Genomic DNA, 23,033 nt, shown 5'->3' with positions numbered 1-23,033 from the left:
TCTGCCAGCATGTGTGGAAGGCAAGCAAGGAGGTTTTTTGGGTGAGAAATGCTCAGAACTGCCACTTTGAGTGGTTTGGGGGAAGGATCCCCAGCAGCTGAGGGCAGGGCAGTGCAGGGACCATGTGTGCCTGCCCTGGCCCAGCAGCAGGAGAAACCAGGATACGTGTGAATCCACCCCAAACACAGCCAGTGCATGGGAACACAGCCAAGGGGAGCAGTCTGCTCCAAGGTCCAGATGTTGCCAGATAAGATAAACAGCTTTGCACCACAGCAGTCAGACTTTTCCTCCCTTCTGTTAACTCCTAACTTATCAAGGGTTAGGAGGGCTGAAGTTCACACACATCAGTGAGGTTCAGACAGAGTCATCCACCCCATATTAAAGCAAAAATCCCCAAAGCACAGCCCAGCTAAATCATGCTGAAGGGTTGCATTCCTCAGCCCCGGTGATGGCTCCCATTTTATCAACATACCAGCCAGAAAAGGGTTTCTGGCCCCAGATGATGTGCAATAATTATATCCTAACAGCACTACTTGAAGGACACATCTCCATTACTCCTGTGTTTTTAACGTTAAAACTCTCTACCACCATATTTAAGAGCAAAGAGAGTTTGCAGGCCAAAAGCCAAATATGTTAAGAAAGTCTCATCACATGAAATTGCATCTTAGGCACCAAAGAGAACAAAAGAGAAACTGGGTGAAGGCAGAAGCCAAAATGATGAAGCTAATGCTGGAACTCTTTATCTCACAGAAAAATGACTGGGTAGCTTCTCATTTGATGTGCAGCAATTAAAGACTAATTTACACAGTGCCACTTAGTGACAAGTATAATTATGTCCTACTCAGGGTACAGATCAGATAATAATTGCCTCCAGCTGAGCTGGAGGTTGTAACCCACTAAAAGGGACTTTAATGATGTGACCAAAGATGGATTTCAGCTGGAAAGTTTATGTCTGACCAGAAGAGCACAGGAGTTGCTCACAGCTTTTTTGGAAAACTGCAATAGAAGCTTGATCTCCTCTATATAAATAATTGCACTGATCTATGTGTAGGTAGATAACAAAGATAAGAAGGTACAAAACAAAATAGATTTCTAGGGCAGATCATACAGCAATTTGTTTGATTCACAGGGTTCTGGGGCCAAAAACTTTTTAAAAAGTACTCTGCAGTGTCTTATCTGGCTGTGGTCACTCCAAACGACATCAACTACCACCCCCAGGATGCTGCTGAAATTAACGTTTAACATCCCTCATTGAAATAAACCCTCAAAGCACAGAAACAAGCCTGACTTGTAACATTGGCATTAAAAAATGAAGTCTCAAATTGTGGGCAGACTCAAGCTCTTCCACAGAGCAGAAGTGCTCAGCTGCACACTGTGGAAGAGATGTCCAGCGAGGTTGTAACTCTGAACGTGTCACCAAAGCTCCTCAAGGAGAAGGAGGAATTGCAAAACACGATGGTGCTTTAGAGCATGTACTCAGTATTTTTCTCCCCAGACTCCATTGGTGTTCCCAGCCCCCAGCTGAGCACTGCAGAGGGAGAGGGGCTGGGATGAGGGTGTGGGAGCAGAGATGGGATCAGAGCAGCATAAATAAAAGCCAAGCTGATTTCAGAAGGCTTTGGGATGCTGTGGCTCCACACCAAAAATCCAGCTATACTTATCATAACCATATTGATGCTAAAATCCCATGAATTGGGGTGTACTTCAGTTGGCAGCTGCGTTACACTGAGCAGCAAGGAGCACGAAAATAAAGCAGGACAACAGCACAGGTCATAAAACCTGAGGTCAGTAATAATTTGTGCTGTTACCTAAGCAGCCTTAGGGCTTCTCGTAGATTTTATCAGCCTGCTCAGGAGGACAGCATTAATAGTAGAGGTAGTTTTGATTAACTGACATAACACGACTCAAATGTGCAAGTGTAGAAATGCATCGGAGTGGGATGTCAGCTGAATGGAACAAAGTCACTTCAAATGAAAGCTCAAGGCGTTTTCTCACATGTATTTGTCTTCCTCCTCCTCTGACGTGATGAGAGATATGAGCCACATTTTATCTCTACTGCTAGTTCTGGTTTCTAACTAGAAAAGGATTCTCAAACAATTTCATTAAACAGGTGAGGTGGCTGAAGAGTTCACCCTGAGTAGTTCCACTCACTGTCACCCTCACCATGACCACCCCACAGAGGAAACACAGCACGACCTGGGGCTGTAACTCCTCCTGGCTGCCCCCTGAGCAGGGTCCCTGTCCAGGACAGCCCGGGGCTCCCCCGTTCCTCTGAGAGCTGCTGACAGTCTTGCTCCCCAGGCCAGGCTTGGCTAAGCCAGAGCAGCCAAGACCTGAATTTTCACCTGGCACTTCACTTGTCCTTGGGAGTAAAGATCTCCTAAGGTTAGCCTGGGGTGAGGGATTCCAGTGTGATGATCACCGTCATTTTGGGAGGAGGCCAATGACTGTGATCATTGGACTAAAATTGGCTTAGCAGGGCTGGGTATGATGTCCTGTGACCCTTTGTGCACTGCCCCCACTGTAAAAATAACTTCACGTGGGCTCATACTTCCAGGCAGGAGCAGGGGTAACACACAGGGCTCAGACAGTCCTGTCCCCAGGCTCAGCAGGAATGAACACCCTGTTCCTGCTCTCCACCATCCTGTCTGCTGTCCCTGCTTCCCTCACCCACTGGATTCTCTCTCAGATGTTGGGACATGACCAAGCTTCCCAGGCCATCTGTGCTCTCCCCTGATGCAGCACCAACAGCCATGCCCAGCCCTCCTGTTCCCAGCCAAACCCTTCAGCACACACCATCTCAGATTTTATGCCAATTCTTGCTGGATTTGAGAGTTTGCAGCACCCAAGGTCCCAGCACAGGCTCCGGGATGGGTGTGTTTGCTCATACAGGCATATCCAGATAAAGCACCTTGTTAACTGTGTTGATAATGGATCCAAAGGTGACCTGGGCTGTCTCCACAGAGCCTTGGTAATTAATGCCTTGCACTTCTCAAGCTTCACAGAAAGCATTTATAATTAACCTCTTCTTCTTTCCTGCTGTACGGTGCAAAAAACAACTGCTATTCTATCAAGAGCTCAGGAATATCTATTAAGCCATCTCAGTCAAATCAGGGCAGAAGTAATTTAAAAGACAATTACAGGCAGGAGATGTGAGCTCCATTCTCAACTCCAGACACAGCACTGAAGAATAAAATGCCTCAGCTCCCAGGCTCTCTGCCAAGGGTAAAGCAGCATGTGAAAACATCTTGAGCCCACAGCACAACTCAGAAGGCCTTGAATTGGAGAGGACAGAGCAAAACCACTAAAAACCCCAATTATCTAGGACTGATTGTTCTTATAATTGCTTGTTTCCAGGTTTACAGCAAAAGCATCGAGTACTTCACACTTTAATCTTGGTAACTAAAGTCTGAACATGTTCTCCTGTGAACTTCATCTCACATTTAGGAATACCTAATGAGTCCAGGCAGAATTGCTGAGTGTGCTCAGCACCATCTCAGGACAATGGGAAGCACAAGGATAAAGGGAAGTGTTGCTGGAGGGCACAGCAGGATCTGCAGCTGGGGCTGGAAAAACACCAGTGCCAGCCTGAGAAAGTTCTGACAGTCTGTAAAGCTCTGAGGGGGAATGTGTGTGACCTGCAGGACGCACACAAATCACTTCTCTTGGAGGGGATGTGGCCATGAAGCTGTCCCCACATCCAGCACTGACTCCTGAGTGATCACAGGAGGATATGGCAGAGCAGACATCTGCAGTGGGCAGGAAAACACACTGTACCTCCAGATAAATCAGCAGGTAAGGACACGCAGCAGCAGTGTCAATACTGGCTGAAAGTCATGTGGAGAACCCCCCCGAGCAAACCAATGCATTCAGTCAGTAACAGCACTAACATTTGAGATCAAATATAACCAGCATGCCCAGCAAACACCACACCACCAGCTGCAGGGCATTGTATCTCAACCCTTGCTCCAACTGGACCAAAAAACAAGGAATTTTTTTTTTTTTTTTTTTTTTTTGTTAGTAATTCTGCTTCTTCTAATTGATTCAAAATTGCATGTTCATTTTCAAAGTTTCCAGGCCAACACCCCACCACAAACAAGACAGTGTGATATTGCTCCAGGTATTGCTGAGCTCTCAGCTGGCACTTGCTGATGCTTCCATGGTCTTACGGAGCATAAAAAGGTCCAGCAGCTCCATGAGTCATAAATACTGTCTTCTTTTATGTCTTACAAGGGGGGAATGTTTTATTCAGAAGGAACTGAGGAGCTAAAGAAAATATTACTGTGGTATTGAAGCTGTTAATCACACAGTACAATAGTGAAAGGTGCACGGAAGGAAGCCCTGAAAATAATCAGGAAAAGTGAGCCTGCCTTGCTGTTTCACGATGGGCTTTGTCATCCTACACCACAGGTTTTCTTGGCTGTCTTTAACTTGATGCTCATTTCCCTCAGAGCCCTCCTCCTGCTCTGAAATCAGGCCCTGCTTTGCATATTCCAGTCTACCAGAGGAAGAAAACAAATCCAAACACCAGAAAACAAGAGTGGCGGCAAAAACCCCAATGAAACCAGCAGAAATATTTCCCCAAATGAAGCTGCAGTAGCTCCCAACAACACTAAGGATGTGTCCAGAGCCAGAGCACTGGGAATAACCACATTACAGAGGTCTCTGCACGTGTTCCCAGAGCAAACCTTTGTTGTTTTCCCACTGGCAAAGCAATTCCCTGCAGACACGGACACGGGAAGGGGAAGAACTTCTCCACACTCACTCAACAGGGCAGTGGCAAAGCTGAAACGTGTCCAAATCCCAAATCCCTGAGCTCTGGTCCAACACTCCAGGTACCAAGCCACATGTTCATGCAGATGCCAGCTGGCAACAGGAACAGCCAGCACAGGATGTGCCCTCGCTGGGAGGGGAAGAGCATCGAGTGGCAAAAGGGTTCAATATTTCATTATCACATCATTCCCCACCACTTCTAATGTTAAATTAATCTCTGTCTGTCCCCAGACTGCTTAGATCAGCTGAACTCATCCTCGAGATAAATTGGGTCAGCAATAGCCTGAATTTAAAAAGGAAAAAAAAAAAATCTGATTGAATGTTGCAAGTTTCTTCCACAGCTGATTTCCCCGTGAATTATTCATCCCAGCAGCAGCTCTGCATTGCTCAACAGAAACATTGCTATAGTCAAGAAAGCATTTCACCAGCAGGGCAGGGCAAAATAAGCCAAATTCCCCAAAATATGGTGGCAGGGCCCACCCTGGCCCACTGTAAATCATCCTTCACAGAGCTGCACCCCTGCCCACCACCTTTGCTTTCCTTGTTCAGCAGGCACAAAAGCATTTGCCTTTGAAGATTTGGCCTCAGGGTCAAAAACAGCCAAGAAATTCCTCTGGGGCTTTATTTTTTTCACCCTGCCGAGAGCAGATTGCTGCAACAGTCATTGATAAAGTGACTCAGAGCCTCTGTGAGCTACAGAAGAAAAATGGAACAGCAAAACCTTGGCTATTCTAAAGCTGTTGCAAAAACCTGTGTCAAATCATTTGTTGGCTGTACCTACATGCACTTTAGTTGGTCCTACAAGATTTTAAATGCCTCCTAATACAGTGGTGGCCCAGATTATCTTTTTACCTTACATAAATGAACTTAAAACTGTTTCAGATGCATAGAAAATTCTCTGCTTGCAAATAAATGTGCTTCTATCACAGAGAAACCTGAAAATGTTCTCTAAGAATAACCACCTTTTCTGAATAAAAGGCCTGATTGTTTTAGAGCTATGCAGCTATAACTTTCAGCATTAAACTGTTTTCCAGGGCTTAAATCCCATAAGTTTTAAGATAAAAGATGCTCTCAAAGATCTATTTAATTGTTATTAGGTGGAAGATTTTAAGATACCGGATGGGAGATAAGCCTGTACAGAGACAGAAGCTGTTTTCTAGTTCTAGGAGACAATAAATCATGCTATTGGTCTGTCTCTGGCCTTGGCTGATAATAAATCATTTGACAAAATATGACATTTTCATACCCAAGTTCAAGAAACACACAGAAAACCAGCCACAAAATAGTCACATTGCCAAAACACATCTTAAATAATACACAGAAAAAAAGGCCACAAAACCAGTCAGGGTGCCAAAATGCATCAAATGTTAAGCAGCCTGTGGTCTTCAGGATGTCAGGGTGAGACAGGCTGGTTGATGATGGCTTTTCAAGAGGAATTTTGGGGTTTACAGGCCATTCCTGACAGTGTTACGCCGCCTCAAAAGGAAGACTCCGTTATTAGAGATCACCATTTGAGGAGCCATTTCATGAAACTCCCTCTGAGATGGCTGTCTCAGAAAGGGTGGAAAGTGGTGTAAAATAGTCAGTGTTGTTAACATCTCAAAGACAAAGAGTACAAACAAAAGGCTGCCAGAGCAGAAGGTGGCTTCAGCTGCTGCCCAGACCTCTCCTCGTGGGGGCATCAGGAGGAGCCACAGTAAAAAAGGCAAAGGGAAAAAATGGTGAAAATTAACATGTTGGGATTAAAAACTCAGCACCTCTGAGCTGAGAGCCAGCTCCTCAGGCAAGGAAGGAAGAGCAGGGAGGTGGTTCCATGGTCAGGACTCAGGGACATGTGACCATGGGGAGTGCCACGGGCACATCCTCACACCTTGAGATAAACACCAGAGAGTGGCCTTGAGCTGGCCCTCAGGGTCCTTCACACCCTCCACACACAAACCCTCTGCCCCTGTGAGTGTAAAACTGCAGCACACCCAGGGTGGCACCCAACAGGAAAGCCACCACCTGAGTGTGACACCCGGGACACAAACCATGTCACCAGTGTCACCCCACCAGGACAGTGTGCAACACCCGTGGTCATTCTGTAACCACAGAAGGGAAAGGAGCATGAGAAAGGTCTCATGTGGAAGATAACTCAAAGGGAAGCAGCAGGATCCACCTTCAAAGAACAGCAGTGACTCAACCTTCCAGGAAGAGAGCGGGTGGCTCCGGGGAGACGCTGCTGCCTCACCCCTGAGCCATCAGTGGTGATTGCAGCTGAGAGAAAGGGAACTGGGCTGGCACCACAGCGCTGACCTTTGTGAAAATTGTGATGCAGACAGAGCTGAGGGAACAGTGCGTGCCTTCACCCGCTAATCCCAGCCCTTGCACGGCTCCAGAGCAGGAACTTGGTACCCAGCCCACGAGCACATAAGAGGGCTCTGCTGGCACTCAGAGGGACTCATGTTACTGTAATTCTTCTGTGTTGAGAAGAGATGGAAAATAAAACTCCATTTTCCTGAAATGATCCTGACTCTCCATACTTGCACGGTATCCGTGGCATGTGGGCACTGCACCAGCTCCAGCGGCGCCAAGGATACAGACACTGACTTGGGGAGCCCTTCCCTCCTCCTGCTAAATCCATCCAGCTAGGAGCAGTGAGCAGGCACAAACACACCGAGCTCTGAGGGGTGGGCTGAGGGCAGGCAGGAGATCAGACACAGACTGCTTCCCATAGCCCGGATGCACCAGCAGACAGCGGATGCTGCCCCATCACTTCACATTTTTGCGTCTGTCATACCTGGAATTTCTCAGCAAAGGAAGAACGAGGGGAAGCAGCAGCCCAGGGATCCCTCTGCTGGCCTCTGCTGCTTAGACCTACCATGGTGTGCTCCTCTGCACATCCCTCCTGCTCAAATGAGCATCCCCTTTGGAAATTCAGGCTTCATTAAAAGCAGCAGGCAGTTTGTGATCGTTTATCCTGCTTTAACGTGGATGCTCAGTAACAAATGTGCTGTAACTGTCACACGTTGTATTCCTCAGCTCTGTTTTCAGGCCTCATCTCCAAGTTTAATACTCCCTGGAATTGGTGAAGTCTGAAGAATATCACTCCTCATAGGTTCTGATTGAAGACTGGGAATAGGATTAGCTGACTTCTCTCAAAAGGTGCCAAGCGCTGTGGATTTGATGTGACAAATTGCAGGACAGAGAGGCTGAGGCAGAGCTACAGCACAAGCATGACACTGAGATGAGAGAGAAAAAGAGCAAGATTAAAATGGAGAAAACATGAGACAGTCAGAGGGCAAGGAAAATATAAAAAAGACAGACAATGCCCTCAAGAGTGAGCAGAAAATAAGTGTCCCTTTCTCCATTACCAACTCTCAGAAGCTGCTGCAGCCCTGCCATGAAGGGATACAGCAGGAATGGAGTTCGTCCTGTACATTTACAGCTGCCTTTTACTTCATACTTCCAGCTTTCTAATTCTACCAGTTGCAAGGGGGCTCTAAAGATCACAGCTATTCTGTATATTGAACTTCTGCTGCAGAGATCTCCACAGGCACAGCTCTGAACTGAGAGAAGTCTCTGGGAAATACTAATATTCAAAATAACAAAAACAAGGAAAAAATCTAAACAAAACCTCAAGGTTTATCCCATCCTTTATTAGCTGCTTTGTGATTCATTCATGTTACGGCTAAACACTTGGAAGCTGAAATGAATTGACAAAATTAAACTCTCAGTTTATCATTATCAGCTCCAAGCTGCACCTGAGGGTTCAGCCTGAGCTAATTTCTGAGACTTTTCTCCCCCAAGTATTGATCTGGCTGCTGGCTGTGCTGACACAGGACTTGTGCTGGCCTCCAATACACTATTGCTTAGCCATTCCTTTTCTAGCCCAGGCACTCCAAGGCAGCAAGATTCCATATTTATTAATAAAGGCAAATCACATTTCCCTGTGTGGAGCAGGTGTTCCCATGGGAACGATTCAGACACATTTATATGAATGAGCAATTTTACAAACTGCACAAAAATCTTTGACATCATCAGAGCTGAGGGCAGACTCAGGGACTAAACAAAGTTCTTCAAGCTCAGTGGCAGCAGTTTGGAGATAAATAGCCATGCAGCTGGCAGGCAGATAAACAGAGCTGGAATTTCCACTGGTGCTGGCTATGAGCAGTGGGATAGAGCAGGCAGGAGCAGCATAAACAGAGGGTGCCTAAGAATTTCTTTACTAATAGTTTCTTCTACCAAGTTTTTGACTTGTATAAATTGTAGTGAAGTCTCCCCCAAGACAGACCCACACTCCCCCAAGAGAAGGTTCTCCATCACCATTAACACTTGCACCAGGAAACAGGGGACTTTAAAGCTGGTTTTCATTACAGAGCTGCAGAACCCTCACAAGGAACCAAACCAGAGAGTAAGAAACCCACAGGCCAGCAAGGTCACAGTGCCCAAGTGAGCTTCAACAGAACCACTGCTGTGCACAGGGAAGCCTTTGGCCTTCACCCAAGCTGAGTCCAAAAACAAACCAGCTTTTGCCTGGTCTGTAAAGAAACTGAGACTGAAATGAGTCAGTACGTGTTTGTCAGCACACATTGCTTGGTCACCCTGAGAGTGTTTACTGGGGACAGCAGGAACAGGGGACAGTAGCCTCAGTGCTGGCTGGTGGCTCCCAGGAATGCTAGCTCTGAGGCAATGGCCACATTTGTAAAGTAGTATTTCTGATAATTTTTCAGCCACTTTAAACTGGAGTTCAGTCTCCAGGAGGCCCCCAGTGTAAGGCGAGTCACCCAATCCTTCATCTCACCCTGATTTCAAGGAGCAAAAAGCTTTTCTGATACAAACAAGTGGTTTCCAAACTCTTGACCCCAAATGGTTTTGGACATCGTGGAAAGGGGGCTGCAGACCTGCCTGGTGCTTGACCTGTCACAACTTCTGGGGTTAGTTCTCCGGCCAGAAGTATTTGAATATTCATTGCCCTTCATGTTTATATAAGAGGTTCCCACTGCTGTAGCCACAACCAATTCCCTGCAGATCTGACTCAGGGCTGGGTGAGAGCCACAAGCAAGTCCAGAGGCAACTGCTCAGGGACACCCAGAGCATGACACAGTCCTGCTTTCCTCTGCCACAGGCTCTCAAAGGACCCAGTGCTGCAGAAGAGGCAGCAAAAGCCATTCTTAGCTGAGGCTGCTGGAAAAAAACAGATTCAGATCTGCTCCTACTGTAACTCATTGCAGCTTTTGTGGCCACCACCATCATACGTGTGGCCCTGCCAGATGGGACACAGTTGCCATGAAAGTGTTCATCAGGCACATCCAAAGATCCTGTTCCCATTCCCAGTAACCCCATTCACAATCCCTCCTCCTTTGGAAAGCTGCTTTGCAGGCCAGGAGGACGGGCTGAATTAATCAGGCCTCATCCCAATCTGCCAGCTGTTTTCCTCCTCTCATTGAGAGGTTTTAGTGGGCAGAGGAGGGATGAGACTGTTCCTTCCTTCAGCTGGGATTTCAGCAGCAGCTCTGCAAATGCCATCTCACAAACAGAGAGTCTCAAAGGCACACACTGCCAAGGTTATCAGATTTGGGCAGCACTTGCCAAGTGACACAAGCAGGGCTCAGAGATGAGATTGTTCTAAGTGACAAAACAAGTTTCAATTCCTCAGTGGGAAAGACAAGTCTTTTCTATGAGAGATAATTTCTTTATTTGCATATCAACTAATGATCTTTTGACATTCATTTTAAAGCTACTCTAGAAAACTCTTTCTGCTGTAAAAATTTGAACTGGTCACACTCCAAAGTGCACAAAGAGCAGGCTGTGTCTGCACTGCCAGCACTAATCAGGGATCCAAGCTCAGCTTTTCCATATGTGCTCCTGCACTGGTCTCTCCAATTTACAAACCAGAAGTTATTTTGTGAACTCCTTTAAATTATGTGCAAGTATCAGAACTACTTTAAATTATATATGTGTGTCATCAATCTTTAAACTGCTCATGGATAATTCATTGCAATTGGGAGAAACCCATTATACAAATTTTTGGCCAAAGTAATTGCTTCCATGGCTTTGCAAACATGTCAGAAGTGAAGAAATTTACCAAATATGGGGCAAATTTGCACTCTGGGTTAGCTCCAGTCTCACTCATAGTATTGGTTGTGGCTACAGCAGTGGGAACCTCTTATATAAACATGAAGGGCAATGTTCTCCCTTGTCATGACTGACCAAGATCCCACCCCTGCAAGTGTTCAAAGTCAGGCTGGAGGGGGTTTTGAGCAGCCTGGTCTGGTGGAAGGTGCCCTGCACATGGAGGGAAGATGGGAACAAGATATTCTTTGAGGTTCCTTCCAACCCAAACCATTCTGTGCTTCTGGGGAGATACTTCCCCAGCCTAGAGATCCTCCACTATTGAATATGACACATTCACACATGCCAATGAAAAGCCAAGTGCAGTGTGGAATTATTGTCTTCCAATATGCCACTTTGGAAGGTTTTTTCAGTGTTTGTTGAAAAGTGTGCAAACAGCCTCCTGCTGTGATTGAACTGCCTTAATTCCCCCCAAAGGTCCCTTAGCCAGCCTTTGTGTGAAGCACAGAGAGTGGGGCAGGATAACCCTAGGGCAGGCTGGAAACATCACACTCCCCCAGGGACCCCTCAGGCTGCGCCTCTCCAGCAGCACAGCAGAGCCAAACAGCACCCCTGACCCCAAACAAGGCCACATGGAGCACCAAAAATTCATGCTCTTGCTTTTGTTTGTCACAAATCTTCTGTCCTGGCTCTGTGGGATTTCTGAGAGCTCTCTGACCTGTGTGTGAAACCACTTAGAGCTCAGGTGGTGACAGCCCCTGGGAAATCACTTTCTGTAATTCACTCTCATAAACAACTTGGTAAAGGAAAAATATCTGATGAAAAACAAATGAAACAAACAATACAAATGATGAAACAACTGACATGACTCAAACCCCCAAACCAGCATGAGATCTCAGAGGGAGGAATGCAGAGATTAAAAGCTTTCCCCTGAAGACAGTACTTAGAACAGGGGTGGTTTCCTTCCAAATTGGGTCACTAGTCCCATTTTTCAGACTACTACTTTGGATCTATTCCACCTGATAGACCAATTCTTCCACTTGGTCACATCCCTCAGGGAAGTCATAACCTTCTGTCTGCACTTTCCCTGTTTGCTTCCCTGGGAACAACATCAGCTACAAACCCAGATTTACGACTTGGCTAAGAGAGGAGAGCTGAGGAAAGGGGAGAAGGAACAATTCAGTCAAACAAGATACGGCTGTGATCAGTAGCAGAAGTGCCAAGGGAAACACTGGAGGAGGGGAGAGAGGTCTGAACGTGCTCTGCTCAAAGATGTGCTGATGTGCAACTCTCTGGAGAAACAGAGACACATCCAGAGAGCTGCCCTGGCCCAGCCCAGTGGCCCCAGAGGCCAGCAGGAAATGCGACAGTTCAGGGCATGTGAGCACATCCAGTCTGCAGCACAAATCAGCATTTCAGTCCTGGGAAGGTTCATTGCTTTTGGGTTTTCCCAAAGCCATTCTGGCTGGTCATCCCTGGCTGGGGCTTCCTGCATCACTGTCTCCTCTCTTTCCTTGCTATCCCAAAAAACAGTGTTGGGGAAACCAGTCTACCCTTGCACTGAAGAAACACACCAGAGTCTCTGCAGCCATTGCTCAGTAGAGCTTTTCTAAAAGAAAAAAAATAGTATAAATAAATATATATATTTCAGGGAACAATGTTCTCCCATGAGTTCCGTAGCTGTGTCAGGAAATTGCATTTATATTTGTTTCCCACTGACATTTTTTCCCTTACCTCCCTATAAACAACCACAGCATTCCCTAGCAGCTCTATTCCTCTGACACTTCTCTAACATCAATAAGGAGAAAAGCACTTGATTGTCCATGTTTTACAGCCAGGCCCACACTCCCACACACGGCACAGGCCCACAGAGCTGCACAGATGCTGGTGGTGTTCTGCCACCAAGGCACCACTTCAGGCAGACAGAACTGCCCACTTTCAAAATCCAATTTGCCAAAGAGCCTACAGAGCATCTGCATTTTCATTTAATTGGGTGGATGTGCACGGCATGAGACGATACCTAACATTTTCAACATCCATATATTCTTTTTCATTTCTTCCAATGTTTTTCCTTTTGAATTTCTGTCCAAAGGGACGTGATACCTCAGGCTGAAGCTCCCGTTCTAGGTCAGTTAAAACTTGTGGATAGAGTCAAAGCTGGCCTGTCATTGCTCCTACTGCAGCTAACAAGCAATTTGCAAGTTCCTTTATGGAGCTATTCTGAGAATGAGAAGTTCCTTTAACACAATTTATTCTGAGGATGAAAAATAAGTGTACCTGTAATAACAAGGGATTTGTCCCATGAGAATCAGTAAAGAAAATATGTAAACAATCCAAGAATAGAGAGATTTGATGGACAGGTAAAATACCTTTTACTAATCAATAGAATAAGTAGCAAGAAAGCTATTAACCAATTCAAAGTTACCCATGAGGTTTGTAAAAACTGTATAAAAGACAGCATGCTGCCATAATAAAGAGCCTTCTGAAGATTTTACCATGTTACGCTGTGTTTTGTTGCCCTTACAAAGACCAAAATCCACTTTTTGGCTAATCCACCTCAGTTCTGGTGTCTGCCTGTGTGCTGGGCAGGTCTGCACTCACCCTGCCCAGCTCTGAGATCCAACTACAGCTCTGAGCTTTGGTCACAGCCACTGGGACTCACCTCAAGAAATTCAGGGGTGAGTCAAACCTCAGGGTACCATCTGAAAGTGCTGGTCTCTCCTTTCCTTGACCAGACACCAAGCAGGAGTTTCAGGTGCTGAAAATGCATGGAATTAAGTCCAGGTTGCCGTGGGCATTTGGGCCCCAGGTAAAATGGATCCAGCACCTTCTGGCTGGTGACTTTGGCTGCCACACTTCACAAAGTTAAGGCAAAAACCCTCAGCTTTTCAACCTTTTCACACAGGAATGGCAGAGGAGGCCACAGGCACACTGCATCTTGTTTAGCAGCATGATTTAAATCTCATCTCTGGCTCATGCAAAATGGCTGGAAACTCTTCCTGACCCCAGTTGACTTCTCTTGATTAACAGCCTCTGTCACTTTTATTTTGGTTACTCTGAACACAGTTGCTATTCTGTGCCCTGATGTAACATCACCAAGATCCAAGGAATCAAACGAGCCTGGGAAGTGGTGTAAAAAAAACAAAACAAAACTGTGTAAGACTAGCCAGATGAAAAATAGAAAAGGCTGAAAAACAGTTTGGTGGCACTTTGAAGAGTGGGGAAGAGGAGTGCCATAATTCATGACATAACCAAACTCCAGACAGGACAGAATTAGCTCCCTGCAAGCTCAAATTAAACCTCCTCTTTAACAAACCTTGATGTGACTCAGGCTGCAGGTGCCAGGGAAGCAGCAGCCTGTGCCCAGCAGCCCCTCAGCACTGCACAGCCCCAGGCTGGCAGCCACAGCCTCTTCAGCCTCAAAATAGCTCCCAGAGGGAGCATTCCCAGAAAACAAGGAGATAGAGGTCAAAGATAAAATGTGACATTGGGCCAGATCCCAGGTATCTTCTCAGCTCTGTCATTACAGTGTAAACCCCACAGAATGTTTATCACATCTGAAATTATTAATGGGTTTTCCCCAGGACATGAAAGCCTTGTCCCCTTCCTGTACCACACACACGTTCAAAAACAGGGCAGAGCCAGAGCTCTCCATCTCAGACTGTGGTTTTGTGTGAACGTGGAGTTACAGGGCTAATCCCTGGAAATGGTTCAGCCACTGCCACGAGGGCAGAAGGAAATGGTGCTGGAGGAGCCTGGGCAGAGCCAGAGCTTCCCCCATGGTGGGACACACGGGCACAGCAGGTTTAGGTGACCTGTGCCACTCCAGGTGAGCTGGGCACAGCAGGGCAAGGCAGGGAATGAGAAGGAAACAGAGTGGGATGCATTAACCCAGAACATTCCAGGCGGAGAGGGGAGCTCCAGCCAAGCCAAACCATATTTGCATTCCTGCACAACAACTGAGGTACAAGGCATTGAACCAAAGACAGCCCATAAAAGATAATTATTCTGGAGACTGGCTAAAACACAACCACCTGTGCCCAGGCTCTGGTTAGGCACAGCCTTCCAAACCAATCTCCAGTGGAGTGCTGGTGGTTTGGGCTCGGACTCAGCCTCTCCTGGCCAAGGTCTGATGAATCAGAGACAGCTCACAGCCAGCTCCCAAAGCCCTTCTGACACGTTACCAGTGCAGGAGGGCAGCAGGCCGAATGTAGCAATGTGGTTTGGGGATTTCACGTGGATTCTTTCCAATTGTTTAATTACAAGACGAACTGGTGGAGAGAGCATTTCATTTTTGCTGCAGCAGTTTCAGTGAGGAATCCAAGTGAAGATCCCTTACAGGGACAGAGGCTGACAAGGAACATTTCATGGGTATTTTGCTTCCATCTTCTGTCTACCTGTTGCTTTCTACCTTTTCTGCTTTCTGCTTCTTGCCTTGCTCTCCCTTTTTCTTCGAGTGGCTCATCTGGTGCCTTTTTGGCTCAGATTTGATGAGGCTGTTCCAGCTCTGCAGCAGCTCCCTGCAGCACTGCTCTCAGTCAGTGCCATGCAGACAGGAGAGCCCTGACCACAGAGATGCTGCCATTGGATTGTCAGCATCAAAGCCAAGAGCTTGTGCCCATTCCTCACCAACCCTGGAGACACCTTTCATCTTTGTACACCTCTGACCCTCAAAACCACGTCACAGAGGGGTGGCCCCAGACCAGCAGGAGCTCTCAATGCTCACCCACCTTGGAGGTGCATTTGGCCTGCACAGCTCACCTGATGGAGCACAGCCTGTCCACAGCAGCCGCTCCACACCCACAGACCCTCTCCTCCTTCCCTCTCCTGCTCAGGATTCGACCCCTTCCTTGCAACAACACAATCAGCACTTGCACCCCTCCCAGGGAAAGCGGGGAGGGCTTTGGCAGGAGCCCTGCACCTTCCTTGTGCCTCTCCCCACAGGCAGGCACAGCCTCAGCCCTTCCCTCAGCTCGTTTGCTTTGGCTCCCAGGCTTATTTTTGCAAATCCCTGCCCTTAGGAACGTATTTCTAGCAGGCCATTTAAGAGCCTGGCGTTTTCCCTGCCCAGACGACCTGCTGTCTGTTAGTTCACCTCCCAAAGCCCAGCCTGGGACCCCCCTTCACACCTTCTGTCCAGTTTAGCAGTTTATTTAGTAAATGTTCTGGTCAGCACCTTGACCTGAGCCGTCACAGCTCACAGCACTTTGTCACTCCTTCCTGCACAAGTGGCATGAGCCAGCTATGCAGGAGGGTGTTTGTCCAAGTAACTGGAGCCCTGTCCTCAGCAGGGGCAGCCTGGCAGGGGAAAGAGTGTTTTCCTTGGTAGCAAACACCTGGCAGGCAAATCAGCTCCATCTTACAGCTCCCTCTTGCCTCCCTTGCTGTCAGAAGCATCTGCTTTGTGCAAAATTATCAGAACACCACCCTGTGCACTTCCCAGTCCTGGCCTTTACATTTAAGTGACTCATGGTAGGTGAGATTTACACTTTTTGCAATATTTGATGCTGCCAGCTCATCCTCTGCATTGATAGCAGGCTGCATCATCTGAAGTACATAATCACTTTCATAGCCCATTTCTTGGTAAACACTGTAAATGAAGTATGGAGAAGATTTTTCAGTCTATTCCTGCCTGCTGCTTCTTGCCCATAGATGCCAAGCACTTCAGGAGCCAGCAATACACAGCAGGCAGCAGGCTTTTATGGCTGGGGCCAATAAAATCAAATCAGGGGCAAAGTGGCTTGGAGATTTTCAGGGCCTGAGAAGCCCTGTGTTCTGAGGCTGCATGAAGAGGTTTGTTATTAAATGCTGCATTAAATAGACTGTCAAGCAAAGGAATCTGCCACCACAGGAACACAGCTGGAGTCCCCTTCTGTCCTCACCTCCGTGCAACGGGGATTTCCTAGTGACTCCCCAGTGCCCTGGCTCCGGCGATCCCAGTAAATCCACAGATTACACAGCTCAGATCCCGTGCAATTCCCGAAATCTAGGTGGCTCATGAACACTGTAACACTACATCAGCACTTAAAAGTCTGTACTAACCCTCTTCATGTTTTTTGTCTTCCCAAAACCCCTGAGCCAAAGCCCATGTGCCCATCTCCTCCTGATTTACTGGACCTGACCTGCTTCAGAGCAAATTTCAGCCTCCTGCGCTCATGAACCAGCTGCTTACACATCCAGAGCCTTCCATTATTAATGCCTTTGCTTTCTTTTTGGTCTTCAAGTTTCTCTATTCCTCATTATTTTTGGTTTTTTCCATTTTACTTCCCTGGAGGCTGATACATTTCTCCCACTCCTCCTTGATCTTGTTGCAATTCACAGGGCTAGTGATTGAAAAAGTCAAAACACACCACTTTTCTTATAGAATTAGGGATGATTCCAGTATTTATGAGCACTTTTTCCTCCAAGGAGGTGCACAAACACAGAAAAACTAAACACACTGAGCTCTGCAAGGGAGGAAATCCTTCACAGCTCAAAAAATGTACAAGTCTCTTTCTTCACAGAACAGTTATCCATGTTCCTAATTGGACTTAATGTTTATAATCACTCAGTTCATGTTGAAGAGCCCTGTTAACTCACCAGAGAATAATTACGCCAAGTCATCTTCATATTTCTCATTTATTTCAAGAGATAACCAAAGGAATTAGGGAAAAGACAATTACAAAGGACAATAAGTAAGCTGGAGAGAGGCAACTGAGATGGTGGCAGGCAGGGGCTGCAGAGACAGATCCAGAGCTGCCAGATGTCCCCCTGCCCTGGGAGGGTCTGGGCTGAGGTGTCACCTCCCAGGGCCCAGGAGGACAGGGGAGTTGTGTTTGTTCAAACTGGGACACACAAACACAAACACACTCCTGCCTGGGGACATCTCCTCACAGCGTTTATGCAGATGTGAGGTGATGCCAGCCTGGTCAAACCGGCCCAATTTCTGCACACAGGATTCTCTGCCAGCTCCTCTTAGAGCACTTTGCTGAGTTTTGATCTAACCTGTTATGGACGGGCTAGAGTTCACAGCAGAAGGGAAGCAAAACAGCAGAAGTGAGTTATTAAACTTGTCACTGACCAGCAACCTCAAGCTCTGAAATGAAATGCCTGATGCCAAAGGACGTTTCTGGAAATAGAGATCGAATCCAAACCCCAAAGGTCTCTTGCTCTTCCATGGTTTCTCTGTGGGTGGCTCATGGCTGTAATGCACAGGATGCTGTGCAGAAGGCAATGCTCTGCTGGGGGTGATCTCTAGCTCAGGACAGGGTTTCTGTCTTATTGTTAACAATGCCCAACGTAAAATTATCTTTAAAAAAAAAAGGGAGGGGGAAAAACAACCTACCAGAAAAACCCCAAACACAAAACAACACATAAAACCTTGACATTATAACATATATATTGATACTATAACATCCCTGTGTGCTGCAGGCTCTAAGCACCACATGAAACATTCCCTGCTTTTCCCTGGAGGCAGATCTTCAGCAACACCAACTTGCTGCTCAAGTCCAAGGTCTCTTTTTACGTGACTTTATTTTTTTTTCCCCAGCTCTACACTAACAGCAACAGCTAGCAAGATGTACAAAGCCATGGGATAAATTAGAGGGCTTACATATAGAGTTCAAGCTGTACTCCTCCTCTGGAGCTGTGCCATCTGTCCTTTCCCAATCCCATTCCACTCATCTCAAGAGCCCATAAAAATAGAGTAGAACACAGCCACAAAACAAACAAGTCTAAAGACACACAGCCATTTCTGAGAGCACAAAAAACCCCAAACCCCACAGCTTCTGGTGGTTTTCTGAGAACCCAAAAAGCCCCAAACCCCACAGCTTCTGGTGATTTTCTGAGAACCCAAAAAGCCCCAAACCCCACAGCTTCTGGTGATTTTCTGAGGGCACAAAAGGCCCCAAACCCCATAGCTTCTGGTGGTTTTCTGAGAACCCAAAAAGCCCCAAACCCCACAGCTTCTGGTGATTTTCTGAGGGTACAAAAAGCCCCCCAAAATCTTGTGCTTGACTGGTAATTTCACACAAAGAGATGATACAGATGCTTGAGGAGCAGGTAAACAGTTTACCCTGCTGAGCTGAGCAGGGAGAGGGACAAAACACAACATTCAGATAATCTGAGCAAAGCCAATTTATATGCAGAATCCACAACTCCCTCTAGGGATTCATTAGAGAAGGAAAGGAAACTTGCTTCTGTTTGTTTGGAACGCAGATTTATTAATGGCTGTGAAAAAGTTAGCACTTGCCAGCATTTCCCCAGATAATTTCTTGCAGACCAAGTCTAGTTTAAAGGGCAAAGAGCAGTTCACAGTTCAAAGTGAGAAAAGGATGAGCCAAGATTCAGGCTGGCCCTGATTTTATTTTGAAAGGGACCATAGGGCACTGCAAAACATTAACATCACTATTAAAGGGAGTTGCATCATCTGCAATGTGTTTTCTAACCAAAATATGCTCAAACTGTGACTCCTGGAGTGCACTCTAGTTCTGGATGTGAATTTCCAAAGATTTTGAATGGTTCTAAACTCCTCCAAGAGAGGAACATTTAAGCCAATCCTCACTTTCCTACATACTGAGATTAGATTTGATCCACATCTTTGGGTTGATGTCCCCCAGACCCTTGAGACAGCTGTGTCCTTTCTCTGCAATTGTTTTTAGTTATTGTCATTCCAGTTGCTTATTCCTGGGACAAGAAAAGCAGGATTCTCAGCCTCTGATTCTGGCACTTTCCCCATATAATGTGTGCTCTCCTCCCCTCACTGAAGGGCAACTGCTTCCATTTCTCATTAGGAGTAACCCAAAAACTTTAAAACTTCCCTTTCCAGTAAACCTGGCTGTCTCCAGGACACCTGAACTATTAATCAAAATAAATATCCTGCTTTTTCTTCTTTTTTTTTTTTTTTTTTTTTTTTTTTTTTTTTTTTTTTTTTTGGCTTGTATTAAAGATTTTCATGTAAATCCTCTCCACAAGTACAACAGAAGAAGTCCCAGGTGTTGTGCTCCATGTACAACATTAATTGTGATGCCAAGCTGTGAGCTCTGGTGCTCACAGAAAGAATGGACAAATGATAACACCCAGCACTTAACCTGTAATTATTTTCCTCAAAGGAGACCCAGGGGAATATTTACTCAAGGTTTTTTGATCATTTGGAAAACATAAATGAGATATTTAATAAGAAATGCTTTCTTTCCACTGTCTCATCAGTATCAAATGTCTCATTGTCATTAGATCATCTTGGCTAATGGGATCTTAAATTCTCATTAAGGTCTCAAAATGTGACTTTCACATGATATAATTATAAAATAAATGCTAGTCAAAAAGACATGAAATAAAGTGCAATTCCTTCCAAAATCATGTCAGAAATTTTTCAGAAGAAAATTCTGTTCTAGATCCTCAAGCCCTCAAAAAAAAAAAACCAAAAAATCAGTATTTTTCTTTCTGAACCAGAAGCTCTTTACTGTTGTTATTTCTGTACTGGTATAGCCCAGGTAGCTCAATTGCATCCTATTTAAAATTCCAAAGAACTTGTCTGGGCCTCTTGGGCAGTGTAAGCACCTCCCAATGACAGCCCTCAGCTGTTCCAATACACCCACCAAGCTATGGAGGGCTCCACGTGTTCCAGGGCAAGAAACTTTCCTTGGGAGAGCCAGCAATGAGGGATGAACCTCACAGCCCTGAAACATCTGATTCTCTAAATAGGGATGGGTCTCTGTTCACAGCAGGCCAGGAAACTTCTGCCAAAGGGCAATATTTCCTATTTCCAGTTGTGCATCCAATCTGTTTCTCTCTGCACCCACAGCTGCCTCCAATACTGCTGTTACAGGACACTGTACCAATAAATTAGTATTTTGGAGCTTGGATTAATTATTCCACTTACTAATATGTGCAGAGTTAATGCTTCATTGGTTTTGACTGGTTGTTAATAAATAATTTTGCTCCTGATCAGAGGAGTTCCCAGCAGTACAATTACCTGCGAGGAGCCAGTAAAGGCCATCTCCACAGCACAATGATGAATTTATAAATTAAAGTTTGCTTTGCCCTTGAGTCAGAGCAATTAGCATCACACAACCCTCTCACAGAGCAGTGATGGGAGATTTCTCAGAAGCTGCTTATTGTTGCTGCAGTCAATAGTTTGCTCTGGGGAGTCCATTGTGCACCACAGACAATAGTTCAGATAAACTCCAGCACAGCCAGGCTGAGTAAAAGAAGCCTCAGGTTCACCTGGTTGCCAGCTCTGACAGAAACATCAATTAACTCCTCAAAGACCCGGGAGCAAGGACAGGATGGGCAGAGCTGTGAGCAGGGCAGAACAGCTCCAACATCCTGCACACCCCAGGCTCCTCTTCCCACATCTATCCCAGTTAAACTGGCCCGAGTGCCACTGTCACCTCCAGCTCTGAATGTGCCCATACCTCACCATCAGCACAAGAAGTGACAAGTTATACCCAGGCACCCTAATTCATGGGGTTGTGGAGAGATCTGGCAACATCCTCCTCCTATGCTCATCAACTGCTGACAAGAAAGGTGCCCTAATTTCCTCCCACCCAATCTGTTTCCCTCCATTTCTTTCACAGTCTATATTTTTTTTATGTCACAAGCACAGGACCTTGTTCTGGGAGATTTATTTTGCTGCTGTGCATCCAGTTTTCCCAAGCAAACTGAGGACAAATACATATTCTCTTAACTCAACGAGGACTTAATTGCATCAACAAAAAATAGCAAACAGAAAATGTTACAGGTATGGATATATTGCACCCTGTCTGAGGCCATGGAGACAGATCTGGGGATGGAGATAAAGCCTGAGGTGAACGAAGAAGGAAAAGGTGTAATGAAATTTAAGACTAGAAATACAATTCCTCCCTTTTTTGCCTTTGCTGATAAACTTCATCATTGTTTCAACGCACTGTTTGGTAAGATCACCACCCTAAAAACCCAGGAGAAACAGATTCCTTGTTTCACATTTGATGTGAAAAAAGGCCCCAAAATCAAAACCTTCCCATTGCAACACGATCCAGAGCACATCTCCAACATCCACCTTCATTTCCCAGGCTCAGCACTGACAAAATTGACAAAAACAATTAATATAATGGCTCCACTGAGGCTCAAAGGCTTCACCCAGTTATTTTACAGTGAAAAAAGACTGCAGTAGAAATGTTTTACCTCTGAAGGTCAGCAGGACACGTGAACAGGGACTTTTCCTGAAAGACCATGTTGTGGGGACAGAAGCTTCGAGGACTTGCTGGAGTCTGAACTGCTCCAAGGTGAAAATTGTACAGCCCTGGAAATAAGTTAAATAAAAAAAAAGAAGGAAAGAGGAGAAGAAAATACAACTTCTGAGACTGCAGTGGAGGGTCACTAGAGCATTGAAGTTTTAATTAATGGTCTTTTCCTGGCAGAGCTGCACAGAGAAAAAAAATAGCTATAGCACAGCAGTGGCGCAGTCGTTTGCAAGTTCTGCACTTCTGATTACCATACAATAGCCAGGGATAATTACAAAGTTCCCACATTTATTTTAACCTTGGGATACACTCACCTTGATGGGCTGCTTTAAAGCACACTGCTCAAAGCCCTCTTCTTTGGCAGCACTACCAGCAGGACTTAAAAGTGAATTTTATCTTTCAAGTTTGGCCTTCTTCTTCACCATTAGATATGATGTTATGCCATGGTGTGAGGCAAGAGCTGACTCCCAAAATCCTGGAGAAATCAGTGCTGTTGGGGAATTGATAACTGGTGATGGCAAAGCACAGTTTTATCAGTGTGGGGGGTTTCTCTTGAATGGACAATGCCCACAGAACACATGGACATACTCAGCAGGCACCACGAGGGGGGAAATGCTCTCAGAATCATTTCAGGGCCTTTTGTTGGACAAGTGGTGCCTGATTGAAGTCGGTGCAGAATAGGACTCAGCAACCTTTCAAGCCTCAGCATCAAAACAGCCACCAAGAAATGTATTTATAATGACATCCAGAAAGTGCAATCTGTGTCCAAAAAGGTCCTTATCTCCCTTTGAACTCGAAATTACAAAAATGAGAACTATGGTAGCACAGTAGTTAGTTCAGAGTTCGCTCTGTTTGACTCTCCTACATCTCACAGCCAAATTATTGTAAAAACTCATCAGGATGTCCCCAGAGGATACCAGATCAAGAGATACTCATAGTTCAGATAGAAATCACCTGTGCAAGAGCCCTAAGGCTGCAGGAATAAGGCTAAACTGAAAAGGGAAA

General features: G+C 45.9%; 1 protein-coding gene across 9 annotated transcripts in view; it reads right to left on the bottom strand.

Annotated features, from left to right (window-relative positions):
- The window catches only part of LOC134556854 (uncharacterized), a 96,237-nt gene extending 73,644 nt beyond the window's left edge, over window positions 1-22,593 (bottom strand). For all 9 annotated transcript variants that reach the window (XM_063409234.1, XM_063409236.1, XM_063409235.1 and 6 more), the window contains exon 1: window positions 21,970-22,593. The gene's annotated coding sequence lies outside the window, so the exon portion shown is untranslated. The remainder of the gene's footprint in view (window positions 1-21,969) is intronic.
- Between the last annotated feature and the right edge of the window lie 440 nt (window positions 22,594-23,033).

Source organism: Prinia subflava, chromosome 12 (genome assembly GCF_021018805.1).
Source record: "Prinia subflava isolate CZ2003 ecotype Zambia chromosome 12, Cam_Psub_1.2, whole genome shotgun sequence".
In the NCBI taxonomy this organism is placed as follows: Eukaryota; Metazoa; Chordata; class Aves; order Passeriformes; family Cisticolidae; genus Prinia; species Prinia subflava.
This window is presented reverse-complemented; position numbering and strand designations above follow the sequence as displayed.